This window comes from Vidua chalybeata, chromosome 6, assembly GCF_026979565.1.
Source record: "Vidua chalybeata isolate OUT-0048 chromosome 6, bVidCha1 merged haplotype, whole genome shotgun sequence".
Taxonomy (NCBI): domain Eukaryota; kingdom Metazoa; phylum Chordata; class Aves; order Passeriformes; family Viduidae; genus Vidua; species Vidua chalybeata.
The window spans coordinates 17378481-17389231 of record NC_071535.1 but is presented as its reverse complement, the minus strand read 5'-3'; the positions used below and the strand labels follow the sequence as shown (position 1 = coordinate 17389231).

Here is a 10751-nt window from a genome sequence, read left to right as displayed (position 1 = left end):
AGCAGTGAAGAAGTTATACTACAAATAACACCCAGAATGATAGCTGGATGCAAATACTATTGTTCTTTTGCAAATCAAATACTTAAAAAACCCTTACTCTTGCTTTGAGGACTCTTCAGAAGGATGTGGTCACACTTACAGTCATATAATTGCATAGTTCAATTGTATGCGTTTTCAATTATGTGTTTTTTCAATCAAACAAAATATTAGCATATTGGTAGAGACATATCTCTATACAGCTGCTACGTGCAGTGAGAAATACTCATCCTTATGGTTTTGCTCTGTACTAATTTCTATTAGAAATGGCTTTTGGTATGGATGAAGGTTCTTTCTGTGGCAGGAATGAGCAGATGTGTTCATAACCTCTTGTCAGGAGGGAACAAACATATTGCAATTTGTGCCTGTTTACATGTGCAGGCACCATGGTCATTAACAAGTCTCACAAACACAGCAGGGGATTGCAAGCAACACCATTCTTGTCCAAAAATAGTCTGTAACTTGGTGACCTGCCCCAACAGTGTTTATCTTCAGAAGGAACAAATATGCTTTACTTATGAGAGGCCTATGTACTGGGTCTGTCTGAGAGGTAATCAGACATATGCCGATTGGCAGTCAGATACATGGAGCACTAGGTAGTGTTCTGACAGCTCTGGTGTCAGCAGAGCTTCGAACAGAAGTTGACACAGTTGATATCAGCCTTATTTTACAATAAAGGTTCTCCATTTACAATCTCTGAATTAATTTATGTTCATATTAAAGTAAGCTGGAACTGGATACATTTGGAGAACCAGTCCAAGAGAAGCAGGCAAGAGAGCTGAATTATCTGTTCTTTTTTTCCTGATACTTTAGAGTTGAAGTTCTAAATTTTATTTAAACTTCAACTTGTCCCTAAGAATAATTCTACTTGCATGCTAATTTTTTTGTCACCTGAAAGCCAGAAGTATTATAATAATCTGAAGAGCCCATTAAGTTTAGTGAGGTCAGGAGAGACTTTTTTTGTCTATACATAACATACATAGATTCTAAATCAACAGTACTCCATCCTTTCTGAACTCAAGCTCTCTTGCTCTTTTTCAGACATTCTCAGGTCATAATAAATTGTACAAACACACAAGATTTTTAAAGGACCATCCCTTCTACTGCTGTATGCATTTCTTTATATTCAAACCTATTGTATCATGCCTATATTCTGTACTGCCAGAACCTGGTGTTTCCATCATTAGATTATTTCCATTATTATTTCCATTATTATTCCATTATTATTTCCATTAACTGCATGGAAAAAGGCCATGCTTTATCTTAAGGCAGCATCTCTCTAGTGAAGTGCACCATCAAAATCTAAAGACAAACACCAATATTAAAGTAAAAGCAAGGTTAGTATCATACCTTGTGCAGTTAGTTAAATATTTTGGGGAGTTGCAACAAGACATTTCTGTTTGCTTTTCTTCTATTATTCAAGTGTTAGGAAAGACTTCCTGAAAATACAGAAAATACCGCTTTTCTTTAAAACACAACAATCACTGCCCTGGCAAAGGGTGAATGGTTTAATTCACCTGCATTTTTTCATTACCAGAGAGTCCCCCATTATTTTTAAGCATCCTTCTTCATTGCAGTAAATAATGTGAAGCCAGGTGGGTTCATTTGTTGTCTCTCCGTCCATAGCTAACTGGCTCAAAAATAGAGCCTCTTGCCAAGAATACCAGCAAGCACAGATTTATTTAATGTTACTCCCCTGTGAAGATGGCCTTGCATCATCATTCAAAGTCCTACTGCATTTAGCTCCCACTTCATCTGGGGATGCATTTGGCCTGAGTCTCATCTTGAACAGCGCTATTTTAGTTACTTCCTTTTAAAAGGGAGAAATTCCTTGGCAGACAAGGAGGAAAAGGCTCAAGGAAACAGCTCAGTCTGGAGGTCAGGATATACCACACTGGATCAATATTGTACTTGGTGATTGTGGTGCGCAGACTTCTTTCTACTGATCTTCAAACAACTCTTGCAACTTTGTTAATAACACCCTTATGAAAGGAACTCCATACAAAGTAAGAGGGCTGATAAATTTGTAAAGATGGGAGGTTAGGCATCGAAGTGTGGAACATCATGGAAGAACCTGACCAGGAGCAGGATAGCTTGAATTCTTGTAGCAACTAGAAGAAGAAAAGTAAAAGACCAAGGTCTAACTAAACATTGTATCTTTAGAAGACAAACACATTTTTCCTTTCGGTGTTACTGTTAACACCTTAGGTTAGTAGAAATAAACATTTTTTACTGTTCACTGAAGACTTTCTTCATGGCTGTAATTGCATTAGATCAGAAAAAAAAAACCCTGAACTTTCATTTTTGCCTTTACTTCACTGGCACAAATCCAAATTCTGGTATCAAACTAATGCACTTGCAGGAAGTGTTTTAGATACACAGAATAATAATACTACAGAAACATTCGTGGGAATTTCTTCAGTTCCTTTCAATAGAAACATTCTTTACTAATCTTGGGTTTAGAAAGTGCTTGAAGTTGGGTATGAGAGAAGTTGTTAGGGGTCATTAGAAATTCATGTTATTTTGGCAGCATCTGCACACTATTAAATTATGTGGAATATTGAAAGTGTTTATATTTTATTATATGTCATTTTGACAAAACCAGTTTCACTAGGCATTGACTTTGATTCCCAATTCTCATTGTCAAAAAGTATATCACACTGCAGTAAAATATGCTTAGATATATCCTTTTTTTTTTTTTTTTTTTTTTACATATCTGGAAAGAAAAATAGTAGACTCATGAAGCAAATGGTCTCTTCTTGTCTAAGACCTCCTGCTGAACTGAGCAGATGGGTATAAATTTCCTGGAAAAAACATAACAAGGAGAAACTGTGGTAATTCTCAGGGGCTCAGGTAGCAGTCCAAAATGGAAACACAATTAATACTATCCAGGCTCCACACCACAGCTTGGAGAAACAAACTGTACAGATATTTTCTAATGACATCACTAATGACTGCATCACTGGACCTGTTGAAGGTCACCTCATTGTTTTTGAGCAAAGCTTTGACACATTTCTCACCTTCAGTAGCAATAGCTACTAATAAAGCTTTCTTTATAGCTGGAAATGAAGTGCAGATGACACCACAAGTAGAGGATGAAGGAAATTTTGGGGTCACTCCTTGGGTGGGATCAGGGAATGGTATATAGGTGTCCCTTGGAAGATGGAGAAGGCAGGGAAGACCAGTTCGGGGGAAGGCCCGGGTGTATCTCCCGCTTTCCACTCATGCCTGTGCGTGGATGCAGTGGAGGCAGGAGAGGTGGCACCGCCGGCTCTTGCCCTGGGCAGCAGTGCCAGGTCCCGGGGGAAGGCTGGAGCGGAGCGCTGCAGCCCGGTCCGCCGCGGGGCTTCGGGCAGGAGCGCGGCTCCCGCTCTGCGCTGTGCAAGGGCAGCAGAACTAGCGCCAGGACTCTAAAGTCCGCTACGTTAAAACAGGGCCTGTTCAATTGTGAAGAAAAATATTTGGAAATAAAAATTCGATCGCGCCGGCAAAAAACTGGGCATTGGCGGCAGCCGCGCCAGGCTGCGCCCGCGCCCCAGGGCTCGCCCCGCTGCCGCTCGCCCAGCGCAGCCGCCCGTCCGGCCCGGGGGCGCTCCGCCCGCTCGGAGGAGCCACCTCCCCTCCCTTCCTCCCGCCCTCCCGTTCCTAGGAGCTGGCTCTCCCCCTGGAGGCCTCCGGCGGCAAGGGCCGCGCTCCGCCGCTTATGTAACGCGGGGCCCGGCAGCGCCCGGGGCTCCGCGGGGCAGCCTGGCGGGGGGAGCGCCGCTCGATTGCTGACACGGGGCTCAGCCCCACCTCGCAGGGCACACCGAGCATTCCGGAAAGCACCCGTGGCAGCTCACACGTGTAGCTCCAGCGAACGGGAATAGCTGAGCCCTGTTCGCGTGGTGCTTCGCCGACGTGGGGAACTCTGCAGCCAAGCCTTGGTGCACGGTCTTCCCTCCCGTGGCTGAAGCCCTGCAGCCGGACACAGCCGTGGGCTGTGCCGGGATCAGCGCTTGAGGAGCTCCTGCGTGTTCGTCCTGGAGGATCCTGCGAGAGACGAAGCAGTCCACGCAGCCTCCTGAGGTACACGTGTGACTTCTGCAGGCCATCTGTACCATCCCAGGGATCTGCTGGTGCCCTAAGGCAGATAACGCAGAAACACTGTACCCAGCCCCGACCAGACCCCTCGGAGCGAACAGATCCTCCCAAGGAATGGGTTTTAGCACCACCTCCATGGATCTGTCACAAGGACTCTGGGAACACTGCTGAATCAAGGAATTGTGTAGGATGGTAGTCAGGTGGCAAAACTGAGATAAGGATCAAGCACTGTTTTCCCGGATGGGGTGGGGAGGCAGCGTAGCAAACAAACTCTTACTTGTAAGTACCCCAAAGCACTGCAGATTCAAACGTGTGCCTCGTGGCATAGCACAACTTCAGTCATAAGGGAGAAATAGGCTGTCAGCCCCTTGCTCCTCTCACCACGGCAATGGCAACTTATCCAGCCGTTATGCATCCTATCCTCACAGCTTTGATCTCCGCTCAGCAGAGGAAGGCGGCTGGAGAGAAGCTGTGATAGGAGCTGTGAGGGTATAACACGGGCTGCAGCGCTACGAGGCAGCCCACGCGCCTTCGCGACGCCTGCGGCGCGCTGAGGCACAGCCTGCGGCAGCTGCCTGCGCTCAGGGCCCCGCACGGGCCGGGCCCCGCACGGGCCGGGCCCCGCACACGTGCGCCTTCCCCCGCACCGGAGCGCGTGTATTAATTGCCCTTTGATGGCGATAACGATCGCTGCCGTGCTTGCGGTGATGGAAACCAAATACCCTGCTGACAAGGTATCTGAAAAAAACCCAAATGCGTATCTTTGAAGTGTTGTGCTCAAGGCGATTTGTGTGGGGCTTTCTAGCTCTTTCTATTACCTAAAAGGGGGGGGGGGGGAAGGGGCAAAGAATCATTACACGTCCGCTGTCCAGCCTCCAGCACAGAAATAAACCAAACAGCCTGGCTTGCCTGACAAGCTGGGAAGATTCAGATAATCCTGTCCAGCTTATTCTCCACCCAGGGGCAATTTGTTTGTTTTAAACCCCTAACAGCATTTTGCCAAAGTTGCCATCAGGAAAATTGTGATATGAGCTGTGCAAATATTTACTCAGCCATTCCCACGCTGTTTCCCAAAGAGGTTATTGTTCCCCCCCACTCCCCTGCCGGCACGAAGCACAACCATGAGTTAAGTTAGACTGCTGGTAACGTAAACATTCAGATTTTACAGAACGCATTTGCTTCCAAAGCGTTTCCTTTAACAGGAAGCCCCCGGAGCCTGCACGCATGCTCTAGTCCGCCACCATCAAAATACCCCAAATCGGGCTCATTGGTCGCGGGTGCAGTCAAAAGTTGTGCCACTCTGAAAAAAAAAAAAAAACAAACACCAAAACCCTCAGGCCCCAGCGAGGATCGAACTCGCGACCCCTGGTTTACAAGACCAGTGCTCTAACCACTGAGCTATGGAGCCGCCGCTCTATAGTTGTCCCGGTTGTGTCTAAGTCCGGTCCCGGCCCTCCCCGCCGCCCCCTGCTGGGCGCCCCGGGCCCCGCGCCGCCGGCCCCGCCCTCCGCTGGCCCCTGAGGCGCCCGCCCTGCACAGCGGCCTGGCCGCCGCCGCCGCCGCCGCCGGGGGGAGCCCGCGGCCCGCCGGGAGCCGCTCCTGGCCCGCCGAGAAACTGCCGGAACTCGCCGGGAGCCCGCCCGCCGCCCTGCTTGTCCGCTCTCCCTCAGGCGGCCCGCCCGCCGCCCTGCTTGTCCGCTCTCCCCGCGGCTGCCCGCCCGCCGCCCTGCCCCGCTTCTCGCCCGCCAGCACCGTGGTGCTGCTCCCGGCGCTGCCAGGCGGCCGCCGCTGTTGCCTGGGAGAGCCCGGGCCGCGGGAGGGTCCCTGGGCCCGCTGCAATAGCAGAAAATAAAGCTGCTGGGATGAGCACGTCCGGCCAAGCCGGCAAAGGCACCGGAGGAGAAATATGGGGTGGGTGGGCGAATGTCTGGCATACAGCCTGATCTGTACCGGCTAGGAGTAATGAAACCCTGTCGTAACAGAGAGTGGGGTTTTTTGGGGGGGTTTTTTTTTGGTTTTTTTTTTTTTTTTTTGGGGGGGGGGTTTGTTTGGGTTTTTTTGTTTGTTTGTTTGTTTGTTTTTATTTGTTTTTTTCCCTGCAGATGTTGGGTATTAGGAAGTTTGAGCAAGGCTGCTGCGGGCAGAGATGCTGCCCGCAGCCTCTGAGCATCACTTGTTGAGTGACACCTTGCAACGCTGAGCATGGACCCTAGAGAGGATTTCTAGGTAATTCTTCACCTGGTGCCTGCAGATCAACTTTACCAGAGGTTATAGAGCTCAGAAGCTTCAGCTGACAGCTAAAAGGTGGAAGGCAGCCATGCTTTTGGACCCATCTAAGTGTACTGCTGCTGTCCAGTGCTAGTGCTGAGTGTCATCACTGCTAACAGCACACATTAGCGAGAGGTCTATGATCACTTATGAATGGCCTGAACATTTTTTTTAAACTTCATGGCAGATAAAATTATTGCAGCCATATGCCTTTCAGCAAGCTATATTCAGAGCCCTGTCTTCATTCTGTACTGACATCTCTTTTTATAGAATTCAGACTTGGATCAGCGGATGGGAAAGGAATGCAGCAGGGGAGCTCATAAACATGGCTTGGCTTAATACAATTTTGAAACAAAGAATGTTGCACTATGGAAATAAACCTCAAAGTCCACAGCAGCATCAGGGTTCGAAGTATCCTGGGCATATGTGATTTCTGCCCAAAGATTTTTTCCTTCACACATTAACACCCTGACAGTTTTTAATAAATGACATCAGTGAAATTTGAAATAAACACTGAAAAATTATTGCTGACTCATAAAACAAAGCTCCATGCAGCAGCTGGGTAGTAGGTACAGTCAACAGAACAACAGGGGTCAGGTCCATTTTCTCCACTGAATGATACTTATTACATGTATGTATATTTGAAGTTTTGTGAAAATATTCAGTGAAGATTAAGTGTTTGAATCTACTAAGCACTTCATCTCAATTCTGTACTCTGGAAATAACAAGAAAGTGTAAGTTGTATTTCTAGTCATCATGACAAAGATATTCATGTTAAAATTACAGATGTATGTGTTAATCATACATTATTTGCTGTGTTATTTTAGGGACATGTCTCCTCTGAGATATGCTTGATACTAAGCCAGGTTCAGACTTTTCAGTCTTCAAAACTGTGATGACTGCTACTGGCAGCTTTAAAGCTTTTCTAGATGATGTGTGTGTCCTATCTGCGCGTGTGTAATGCAATGAAAGTTTAAGAGCACTACACTGTAGCAAACTACAGATCTACAGATTATTTGCTATTAAGATAATATTGTCATGATCAGTTGTCACACCCTGGAAAACAGAAAAATGCCATTGCCTTGCAAAAGACCGTGCAATTCTTTTCCCCCATGCCACATGCTCAGCCTGAATTACCACATGCCTGTCTATGAACTTGGAAAAGTCAATTAAATCCCTGCTGGAGACTATCATGTAAGTGCATCAATGCACAGAAGTCCAGAACATATTTAAACATTATTTTTTAAAAGCCCCAAACACTCAAAAAGCCCAAAACAAAACTAAAAATATCATTTATGAAAACTTGTTACATGTTACCATACTGTTCTATTAAACATCTGTTCTGTTCTTCTGCTACTTTACATGACTGCGAAGGCAGAACAGCCAGAAAAGATTTCAGAAAGGTTTTTTAAGTCCTGATGGAGATGGACCTTTCACCACTAGGGCAGGAGCTGCCAGACATTCCAGCTATAGTTCAAAGGGACCCTCTTTGAACAAGAACAATTGTACTGGGTTTATTATTTAAAACCCTTGCATCCTTAAGACACACAGGCCTCAAGAGCTAATGGGCATTCCATTTAATTAACCTGGGAAAAGGAGACTACTGTGCACTGAAAAGAAAGCAATACAGAACACAGCTCCCTTAGAAGCTGAGGCTCAGAAAGACAGGATTGTACAAAACCTGTGTGAGAGCTGTCAGCACAGCTGAGGCAGTTGGCACTTACCTTCTCACTTCATCAGGGACTGACTCCTGCAGTCAAAGATGTTCATCTTCACTCAAATACCAAAAGAAATGCTCCAGTTGTGATACTTGAGGGGAGCAAAACTGGAAGTGGCAGCACGTACCAATGGGAGGAGTAGAGTGTTTTCTGTATTCTTCAGAGGGAGCATTAACAAAAAAAGCCCACAATTATAATATAAAATAAATTCTTACTCCTCTTATCTTAAATGACTGAATGTAAAGGTTTGAAATACTGGCTTTTTCTCACTGTTATTGTTTTCTTCTAGGCTCATTTACATCAATGAAACAAGATTGACTGGTTTTCATTTGGTCTTGGAAGACAGGCACCAAAACCCCATTGCAGTAAAACTGGATCTTGATTAAATAGTTATTTAGTCCAAAATGAGTGGCAAGGTCAGAGGTCTCTGAATTCAAGATAAGAGAGTGGACTCAGTTCTCAAAGTGGAGGCCATTGTGCTTTAAAACTTTGATGCACTGGCACTTTGTTGCTATGTTCATATCACTTTAGGTAATGTACAGATCATCTTTAAAAACCCCCCTGATTACTGTGGAAATAAGAATCAAGAAATAAACCAATAAATCATTTACATTCCTACCAGTACTTTTCTATTCTTCTACAGTGCTGTGTTTTATCTCTCCCACCCCATCTTTCAAATACATTTTCAGAGCCAAACCAATATCTACTTGGCAGAATTTCTTTAAACACATATTCTTATTTCACCTCAATATTACTAAGTAGCTCATCTTTTTATAACCGAAGGCGATTCTTTGCATATGAAGTCTAAAAATGCTGTCTAACTTAAAGCTACCAGAATCTCTTATTGCAGTAATCACTCCCTCACTAAGTCTGTACATCAGTGCCTGAAGTGGGAAGCCCTCCCTTTCTTCAGTGCATTAGTATTGACAAAGCTAGTCCTTCAAATACATTTTTAATAACCTTTTTATATGGCGCAATATCACTGAAAGTTCACTGCATTTATTTTTGTCAGTTCAGAATGATGGGATTTTATATGAAAGGATTGAAAAGATTTTTCTGTTAGTGCTCTTCATTTTAAAGGCTCCAAAGCATTAATGCTGTGAACGTTAATATTTTGGCCTGATACATAATCTGCCTTTGCACATATTGCAGCTGGGCTAATGGGAGAAACCAGAAAAGTAGCTTTGTGGATCAGGAGCACAGCCAAATTGCAGGGATCTCCCCTATGGTTAATGATTTCCATTTCTTTTTTGATTTTTTTTGATGTCACTGTACCAGAACAGTGGCATAGGCTGCCTTTCATGTTATCGGAGACATCAAACAGAGGTACTGAGGACCTGTCTCTTTACTGCTTTCCACCTTTTTCAGGCACTGACACTCCCACCTAACAAGTCCAACATGCTGCCAAAATCGTATCCTTGTGCACGAGTGGCGTGCTAGCCCTTATTGTGTCAGAGGTCCAGTGTGCAGCTTTCCAGCTCTTGGAATCTTTGAGCCAAGGTCTAGTCACACCTATCCACACGGCAGCCCTGGCATGGACTGCTCCTGCTCCTGAGCTCACCATGGCTTGGGATGGGAGCCCAGCATGAGGCCGTGAGTGGGGCAGCAGTGACAGTGCATTCTCCCAGTACTTTGCACCCAGCTGCCTTTTTCCCACAGAAAGTGAGGCACCAAAGAAGAAGAGTGCTGCTGCAGCCCTGCTGCAGATGTCTGACCAGTAAGTTTCCTGGCACAAATCTAAAGGCATGTGTTTACGGGATCAGCATGTGAGGCTGCAGAGATCTGACCCGACCAGTTGCCAATTGACAAGCTGATAGGAAATGAGTTTCCTATGGGACAGAGCCAGGAGGAGTGGAGTTCATATAAGGTTTTCCACACTATTTCATAGCTATCAAGTTAAGAATAGGCATCAAGCTACAGCAAGGGTCACCAGGTAATTTTCCTTGACACAAAGTGCATGCTTCTCATTCCATTAAACCACATCAGGGTAATGCAGTGAATATTACACTGGCTTGCCAAACTGCATTAACCATAGTGCTTTCTCTCCCAGACTTTAAGGTGATGCCTCTTGGAATAACAGCTGCATGAGGCTTTTGGGAAATATGACCAAGTATTTGCATCTTTCCAAAAGTTTGAATCCTTCAGCCATCTTGAAGCGGGAAATATGAACAATATTCATACACACCCTAATATTAATATTAAATCATATTAGATATTCAAAAGGGACAAGAACAGGTTGTTAAGTGAAGTTCAGCATCTCACCACCAACAAGTAAGATTGAGGTTTCCTAAAAATGAAAAAAACATCAACATTTTGAGTATGATCTCAGACAATCCTGGGTGTATAATCAATGCAGGAATCTGTCTCATCTATATTTTAATTTTACACAGTGCAATATTGTAAGGAGTAGAAACAACTCACTCTGACATTCCTGTGTAAACAACATTGGGCATTATTGGAAGACCAGAAAAGTGTGACAGTCTCTTTCAGAGGCCCAAGAACAAAGGCCCATTTCAGTTTATATGGAATTTCAAAGTAGCCAGCATATTTCATGGCAAGCCATGTCCTAGCTACAAATTCCTCAGTTATTTTCACTATTTGGAGCAGGGGAATTATCACATCTTCCATTCCTTCATTTGATTTCAG

General features: G+C 45.1%; 1 long non-coding RNA gene and 1 other non-coding gene across 2 annotated transcripts; one reads left to right on the top strand and one right to left on the bottom strand.

The window, feature by feature from the left end:
- Positions 1 to 5454: 5454 nt before the first annotated feature.
- On the bottom strand, positions 5455 to 5527 carry TRNAT-UGU (transfer RNA threonine (anticodon UGU)). Its single transcript has one exon. It is a non-coding gene; the product is annotated as a tRNA-Thr (tRNA).
- A 166-nt stretch (positions 5528 to 5693) lies between these two features.
- Positions 5694 to 8680, top strand: LOC128789877 (uncharacterized). Its single transcript, XR_008431562.1, has 3 exons — positions 5694 to 6030; positions 6222 to 6345; positions 8395 to 8680. It is a non-coding gene; the product is annotated as an uncharacterized LOC128789877 (long non-coding RNA).
- The last annotated feature ends 2071 nt before the right edge of the window (positions 8681 to 10751 follow it).